Genomic DNA, 8,816 nt, shown 5'->3' on the forward strand with positions numbered 1-8,816 from the left:
CAGTAAGCAAGTGTGCGGTCGGGTATCCAGCAGGACCTGGGCAGCCCTCGCAGACGCCGGGCAAGGGCCGAGCTTGGTCTCCTAGCCCTGCCAGGAGCGAGCCTCCGCAGCCCAGCCAGGACCCTCGTCCTGGTTAGCACACGCCTTTCCGAAAGCTGGCGTTTGGGTGTGAAGACCCAAGGTGGATGGGATTGAGGGCCCCGAGCAGAAGTCCTTTGTGCTCTGGAAGCAGCATCTGAAGGGAGTCATCCGTTGTTGGTCCCCTGTCCTTCTGTGCTGCTGCCAGGGGTCGGGAAGCAGGCTTGGCCTTAGCAACCCACTTTGATGTTTCACCTTCCCTGCTGGCACTGGAGCGCGTTACGGTTGTGTGATTTGTGTTTCCATAACGATGTAAAACATGTAAGTTTGGGGTATTTGTGTTTACCTCCTCCTTCTAACTTCCTCCTCTCAGACTCAGTCAGTCTCTTGGTTTAGGTGGAAAACGCTGGTTGAGAATTGCCTAGTTTGTGTAGTTAGTGATCTAGAAACTTGAGAACACTCTGCCAAGTCATACCTTGGAATAAAGAAATATCAGTTCTGAACTGGTGGACTCTGATACAGCATATTTCGTTTAAATGTGTGACTTGAAGCTGAAATAAACAGAAGTACTTAATCATCCATGCCCAGCTTGAAGCACTTTAAACACACTGTTGTAGTCCTGAACACAGACTGAAAAACAATATGGCCAGCATCCCAGAGGCCCGTCCCTTTTCCTTGTCTGGTTCCTCTCTGTTCCACCAAGAGAAACCACTGTCCTGGCTTTAACAGGTGAGCTTAGTTTTGAACTTCCATACACGGAACCTTATGGTATGCACTGTTCTGTGTCTGATTTCTTTCACTCATCGGCATTTGTGAAATTCCTCTCTGTTGGACGTGGTTTTAATTCATCCATGATGCTGTAGTTGTGTGGCTCTAGCACAGTCTATTTTTATTTTACTGTTGGTGGGCGCTTCCATCGTTTTCAGGTTCTGTTTACCAGTGTTCTTGTACATGGCTTTTGGCGAATGAGTGTATGCATTTGTTAGGTCTGCACTTAAGCATGGGACCTCTAGGTTATAGGTTGTGGGTTTGTTCATCTTTAGTAGATACTTTGAAGTAGTTTGTCAAAGTGGGTTGTACCAGTTTACACTCCCACTGGCACTGTAGAAGAGGTGTGATTTGCTTCTCATCTGTACAAATACTTAGCATTTTTTAAAAAAAATTAACCATTCTGATGAGTGTCATGGTATTTATTGCACAAAAGGTTTTATTTGCATTTCCCTGATGATAGAATTTGAGCATCTTTTCATTTTTTTTTTTGGCCATTTGGAAATCTTTTGTGAAGAGTCTTCAGGTCTTTTCCCCATTTTTAAACTTGTTTATGTTTTTGATAGTGATTGCAAGAGTTCTTTGTGTTTTCTGGGTATGATCCTTTAGTCACATATATGTATATATATGTGTGTCTATATAGTAAATCTTTTTTTCATTCAGTGGATTCCTTTTCACTTAATGATATGAGCAGAAATTCTTAGTTTTAATATAGTTCACTTTATCAGAATTTTTTCTTTTATGACTAGTGATTTTTTTATGTCCTGTTTAAAAAAATCTTTGGTTACTCCAAGGTTAAGAAGATGCTGTCTTAGGCTTTTCTCTAAATGCTTTATTGATTTACTCCTCCTATCATCTGGCCACCTGATGTGAAGAGCTGATTCATTGGAGGGGACCCTGATGCTGGGAAAAATTTAAAGCAAAAGAAGAAGGGGGCGGCAGAGGACGAGATGGTTGGATGGCATCACTGACTCAAGGGACGTGAGTTTGAGTAAACTCTGGGAGATAGTGAAGGACAGGGCAGCCTGGAGTGCTGCAGTCCCATCATGGGGTTGCAAAGAGTAGAACACGACTTAGCGACTGAACAAAAACTACCTCCTATTTAAACCTACAGTTCATCTGGAATTTATTTTTTGTGTATGTTATAAAGTAGGAGTTATATATATTTTTTCTCACTTGGATGTCTCATCGCTTCAGCAGTATTTATGACCTTAGTCACACATTGAAAGTGAAAGTCACTCAGTCGCGTCCAACTGTTTTCAACCCCATGGACTGTACTGATGGGCTCCTTTGTCCATAGAATTCGCCAGGCAGGAATACTGCAGCGGGCTGCCATTCTCTTCTCCAGGGGATCTTCCCAACCCAGGGACTGAACCTAGGTCTCCTGCGTTGCAGGCAGATTCTTTATCATCTGAGTCACCAGGGAGGCCCAATCACAAATTAAGTAACTGTATATTTGTGGGATTTAACTGAAACTCTGTGCAGTTCCATTGGTCTATTTTGGCTGTATTTTAGATTAATCAGATATTCTTTTATTTGGATTTAGAAAAGTACCCATATTTTAGTAGCCAGGAGCTTTATTTTTTTTGTCCACTATCCTAGAAACAACTCAGTTTTGACACTGATTCTAGAATTCCTTAGTTCTGCTCCTCCTCACCCCTACCTCTCCTGGCCCAGGACCCTTGGATGCTAGATATACTCTGTTGCTGCAGAACCAGTGCGGACAATGACCAAGCTTAGTGAATTTCCAGTCTTTGGCTTTCCTTCCTTGAAGTATTCATATTTAGAGTGAGTATAAATGCTTGATTTTTTCTAGGACTTGTCACCAGTTCTTTTTTCATTTATTTTTAAAAGTAGGTTTGTTTTTGAAGTCTGTGAGTTTGTTTCTGTTTTGTAAATAAGTTCATTTGTATCTTTTTTTTTTAAGATTCTGTGTATAAGTGAAATATATTTTTCTTTCTCCTTCTGACTTCAATTAGTGTGCTAATCTCTAGGTCCATCTATGTCGCTGCATGTGGCATCATTTCATTCTTTTTTCATGGCTGAGCAGTAGTCCAGTGTATGTGTGTACCACATTTTCTCTATTCATTCCCCTGTTGATGGACATCTAGGCTGCTTCCATGTCTTTGCTATTGCAAGTAGTGTTGCAGTGAACACTGGGGGTCATGTATCTTTTCAAACTGATTTTCTTCGGATGCATGCCTAGAAATGGGACTGCTGGGTCATATGCTACTGTCATGTTTAGTTTTTAAGGAACCTCCATACTGTTCTTCATAGTGGTCGTACCAGCTTACACATCCACCAACAGTGTGGGGGGGTTCCCTTTTCTCCGCACCTTCTCCAGCATTTATTGTTTGCAGATTTTCTGGTGCGGGTCATTCTGACCAGTGTGAGGTGGTGCCTAAATGTAGTTTCGATGTGCATTTCTCTAATAATCAGTGATATCGAGCATCTTATAATGTGCTTTTTGGTCATCTGTATGTCTTCCTGGGAGAAATGTCTATTTAGATCTTCTGCCCATCTTTTGGAGGAGGAAATGGCAACCCACTCCTGTATTCTTGCCTGGAGAATCCCACGTACAGATTAGCCTGACAGGCTACAGTCCATAGGGTTGCAAAGAGTCAGACATGACTGAGCAACTGAGCACACCCATTTTTAGATTGGGTTGTTTGCTCTTTTGATACAGAGCTCCGTGAGTTCTTTGTATATTTTGGAGATTAACCCCTTGTCCGTTGCTTCATTTGCAGGCATTTTCTCCCGTTCTGTGGGTTGTCTTTTCATTTTGTTTATGGTTTCCTTTGCTGTGTAAAAGCTTTTAAGTTTATTTAAGTCTCATTTGTTTATTTTTGTTACTCTAGGGGGTGGATACAAAAAGATATTGCTGTGATTTATGTCAGAGTGTTCTGCTTATGTTTTCTCTTAATAGTTTTATAGTGTCAGCCTTATTATGTATAGCTCTTTAATCCGTTTTGAGTTTATTTTGTGTATGGTGTTAGAGAATGTTCTGATTTCATTCTTTTACATGTGGCTGTCCAGTTTTCCCAGCAGCACTTACTGAAAAGATTGTCTTTTCTTTATTTTAGATTCTTGCCTCCTTTGTCATAGATTAACTGACCACAGATGCATAAATTTATTTCCTGGCCTTCTATCCCATTCCATTGATCTATAGTTCTGTTTTTTGTGCCAGTACCATATTGTTTTGATTCCTGTAGCTTTGTAGTATAATTTGAAGTCAAGGAGTCTGATTGCTCCAGCTCCATTTTCCTTTCTCAGGAATGCTTTGGCTATTTGGGGATCTTTTGTGTTAGCATACAAATTAAAAATTTTTTTGTTTTAGTTCTTTGAAAAATGAAATTGGTAATTTGATAGGGATTGTATTGAATCTGTAGATTGCCTTGGGTAGAATAGTCATTTTGACAGTGCTGAGTCTGCCAATGTAAGAACATGCTGTATCTTCCCATCTGTGTCATCTCTGACTTCTTTCATCAGCGTCTCATAGCTTTCAGAGTACAGGTGTTTTGCCTCCTTGGGAAGGTTTATTCCCAAGTGTTTAATTCTCATTTCTATCTTTTGTTGTTAATGTATAGGAATGCAAGAGATTTCTGTGTATTAACTGGAAATATAGTAATATAGCTTTTGTTACCTGAACATTATTGACTGGAGATGTATTGATAGGTTTTTAGAGAGTGAAACAGTTAACATTGGAGAAGGAATAGGCTACCCACTCCAGTATTCTGGCCTGGAGAATTCCATGGACTGTATAGTCCATGGGGTCGCAAAGAGTCGGACATGAATGAGTGACTTTCACACACACACACACACACAATTAACATCACCGTGCAAAGTTGCTGGAGCTTAAAATTGATCAAGGGTTCATTATACAACTTAATGATTGTCATTATCATTCACATTTTGCTTTGTTAGGTTTTTGTTCCAATCAACCTTGTGTTTATATTACAAACGTAAAATTTTCAAAAGTGACGTGCTGCAAAATTTTGAGTGAAGAATTTTTCAGTGAGTTTTATGCAGATACTTTCTCTGATTGTTCAAGCAATATATATACTTGTGCCTCAGAAGATGATCATTCTTCAGAGTTTAGTTCTGATTCAAACGATGTGAATATTGGATGAACAAAAAGACAGAAAACCTTAGTGATTGATTCTGATACAGAAAGTGAAAATGAAATTCATGATAATGCAGAGAATGAGCCTTTGCTTCTACAGAATTGTGGATTAAAGACAGCATTTCATGAAGTTAGAAGACTTTACAGGTGTGTCAGGTATAACTGTTGAATGTAACAGCCTGCAAAGTGTTAGTGAAATAACAGAAGTTTTGACTGGCCCAAAGAAAAGTTGCCGGCCATAGGCGTTAGTTTCTTCAAAAATCCCCTGGTCAGCAATGGGTTAATTTTGTATCCTGCAACTTCACTAATTCATTGATGAACTCTAGTAGTTTTCTATTGGAGAAGGCAATGGCAACCCACTCCAGTGTTCTTGCCTGGAGAATCCCAGGGACAGGGGAGCCTGGTGGGCTGCTGTCTGTGGGGTCGCACAGAGTCGGACATGACTGAAGCGACTCAGCAGCAGCAGCAGCAGTTTTCTGGCAGCATCTTTATGATTTTCTATGTATAATACCATGTCATCTGCAAACAGTGACAATTTTAACTTCTTTTCCACTTTGGATTCCTGTTAGTTTTCTTCTCTGACAGCCATGGTGTCAGTTCTGTAAATTATTCCACTTTTTTTGTTTTGCCAAAAGATAAAATACACAACTTACAGTTCACCGTTTTTAAGTGTGCTGTTCAGTGACACTGAGCACCTTTGCATTGTTGTGAATCACCACCAGCCATCTCCAGAACTTTGTCGTCATTCCAGACTGAAACTGTTCCCTTTGATCAGAAACTGGTAAAAAAAAAAAAAAAAAAAGAAACTGGTTCCTCTCTCCTTCCAGCTCCCGGTAACCACCGTTCTACTTTCTGTCTCTCTGAATTTTACTATGCCAGGTAACTCATGTAAGTGGAGTCATACAATATTTGTCCTTTTGTGTCTGGCTTATTTCACTTAGCATGATGTTTTCAGGTTTCATCCATGTTGAGGGATGTGTCAGAATTTCCTTCCTTTCTAAGGCTGGATAAAATTCCATTGTGTGTATAACCTTGTTTTGCTCATCCGTTCATCCTACAGGGGACATTCGGGTTGTTTCCCTGGCTACTGTGAATGATGCTGCTGCGAACATGGGGGCATGAATACTTGTTCCAGGCCTTGCTTTCCATTCTTTTAGGGATATACCCAGAGTTTGAATTTGTGGATCTCATCGTAATCCCATGTTTAATTTTTTGAGGAGTTGCCATACTGTTTCCCACAGTGTCTGGACCATTTTACATTCCTAGCAGTAATATGCCAGTGTTTCAGTTTCTCTGTGTCTTTACCAACACATGTTGTTTTCTGTTTTTTTAAAAAGTAGTAGTTATCCTGGTAGGTGTGCAGTGGCATTTCGTTAGGATTTTGATTCGTGTTTCCCTGATGGTTAGTGATGTTGAGCATGTTTTATGTGCTTTTGGACATTTGTATATTTTCTTTGAAGAAATGTCTATCTAAAGTCCTTTGCCCATTTTTGAATTGGGTTATTTTGTTAAGATTTAGGTGTTCTTTATATATTCTGGATATTAATCCCTTTGTGATTTGAAAATGTTTTCTTCCATTCCGTGGGTTGCCTTTTTACTCTATTTATAGTATTCTTTGGTGGACTAAAGTTTTAAATTTTGGTGAAGCCCTGTTAATTTGTTTACTTGTTTGTCATTGTTGCCTGTATTTTTGGTGTTCTATCCAAGAAATTATTGCCAAATCCAGTGCTGTGAAGATTTTCCCTTATGTTTTCTTCTAAGAGTTGTATAGTTTTAACTGACATTTTTGAGGTCTTTGATCCACTTTGAGTTAGTTTTTTGTATGTGGTATAGTATTTAATTTTAAAAAGCTCATGTAATAATCTTACCTTAGTATTATGAATCTTTAATATTATGAATATTTCAGAGTTCTCTTGTCAATTACTATAATGGTCACATTTAGCTGCTACTATGAGGTGGTAATGATCCATTTCCTTTCTTGTTTTTACTGTCTTTTTATTTCCTTTTCCTTTTGGACCTCAGGTGTACAGAATTAGGTTAATCTTTTTAAACCTTTATTTGTTTATTTTTGGCTGTGCTGGGTGTCTGTTTGTGCAAAGCCTTGTCTCTAGCTGGGGAACGGGGGGGCTTCTCTCGCGTTGTGGTGCACGGCCTTCTCGTTGCAGCGGTTCTCCTGTTGCAGAGCACAGGCTCAGGGCGCACAGCTTCAGTGGCTGCAGAGTGTGGGTTCAGTAGTTGCAGTTCCTTGGGTCTAGAGCACGGGCTCAATAGTTGTGGCACACACAGGCTTAGTTGCTCTGAGGCATGTGGGATCCTCCTGGATCAGGAATCAAACCTGTGTCTCCCGCTTTGGTAGGGGGATTCTTTACTACTGAGCCACCAGGGAAGCCCTATGACTGGATATCTTAATAGATTATGTGTAGAAGGAAAAGCCCCTGGAATGGGAAATGGTAAACCACTCCAGTATTCTTCCCTGGAAAATTCCTTGGACAGATGAGCCTGGCAGGCTACAATCCATGGAGTAGCAAAAAGTTGGACACGACTGAGCAACTGAGCACACAGACTGAAAAAAGACTTGAGTGAGGCTCATGCTGCAGTTGGTAAAGATGCAAGTCATTCATATTTGCCAGGGTGAGGAATGGTCAGTCATGTTTATGATTTGGACAGAGTTCACATTTTCTGTCTTTGTTCAGGCATAACTACAGAGTGATCTTATTTATTCTTTATCCATTATGGTCATAGAGTGGCCTTCTCTGATATTAATGTTTTCTGAAGTTGTTTATTTTCTATGGGAGAATCATCAAGTCCTAGCTGGGAGTTGGAGAAGGCGATGGCACCCCACTCCAGGACTCTTGCCAGGAAAATCCCATGAGCAGAGGAGCCTGGTAGGCTGCAGTCCATGGGGTCGCTAAGAGTCAGACATGACTGAGCGACTTCACTTTCCCTTTTCACTTTCATACATTGGAGAAGGAAATGGCAACCCACTCCAGTGTTCTTGCCTGGAGAACCTCAGGGACGGGGGAGCCTGGTGGGCTGCCGTCTATGGGGTTGCACAGAGTTGGACACGACTGAAGCGACTTAGCAGCAGCAGCAGCTGGGAGTACCTGGTTGTGAGTTGCTAGCCAGTTTCAGAGTTCTACTAGTTACTAAGGGAACCTGATGTAGCTTTGCCAACTTAATGTGTAGATCTTAAAAGAACAAGCTGATGAGGACTTTTTCCTTCATATTCTGTACTTGCTCTCCAGGAAGTACCATGTTTTCAAATTTTTCCAGGGCTGGCTACCTAAGTTTTGGGGCCCAGTACAAAATGAAAATACGATTTTCATAGTCAAAAAGCAGGGAAAAATGCCATTAAAGTTACAATAATCTTGTATTAGTTTCAATCAGTTAGTACTGCTAAGTAATTCAGTTATGTCTATCTTTTCTTTTTCTGATTCTTTTCCATTATAGGTTGTTGTTTAGTTACTAAGTCATGTCCGACTCTTTTGCGACCCCATGGATTGTAGCCCACAAGTCTCCTCTGTCCATGGGATTTCCCAGGCAAGAATATTGGAGTAGGTTGTCATTTCTCCAGGGGATTCCTTAACCCTGAGCCTCCAGGGAAGCCCTATTATCAGATCAGATCAGATTAGATCAGATCAGTCGCTCAGTCGTGTCCGACTCTCTGCGACCCCATGAATCACAGCACGCCAGGCCTCCCTGTCCATCACCAACTCCCAGAGTTCACTCAGACTCACGTCCATCGAGTCAGTGATGCCATCCAGCCATCTCATCCTCTGTCGTCCCCTTCTCCTCCTGCCCCCAATCCCTCCCAGCATCAGGGTCTTTTCCAATGAGTCAACTCTTC

At 40.9% G+C, this 8,816-nt stretch overlaps 1 protein-coding gene across 3 annotated transcripts in view; it reads left to right on the top strand.

Moving 5' to 3' along the window:
• The window catches only part of LMBR1 (limb development membrane protein 1), a 135,170-nt gene that overhangs the window by 546 nt on the left and 125,808 nt on the right, over window positions 1-8,816 (top strand). The window lies entirely within an intron of this gene.

The sequence above is a fragment of the Bison bison genome, unplaced genomic scaffold, assembly GCF_000754665.1.
Source record: "Bison bison bison isolate TAMUID 2011002044 unplaced genomic scaffold, Bison_UMD1.0 scf7180017864503, whole genome shotgun sequence".
NCBI lineage: Eukaryota > Metazoa > Chordata > Mammalia > Artiodactyla > Bovidae > Bison > Bison bison.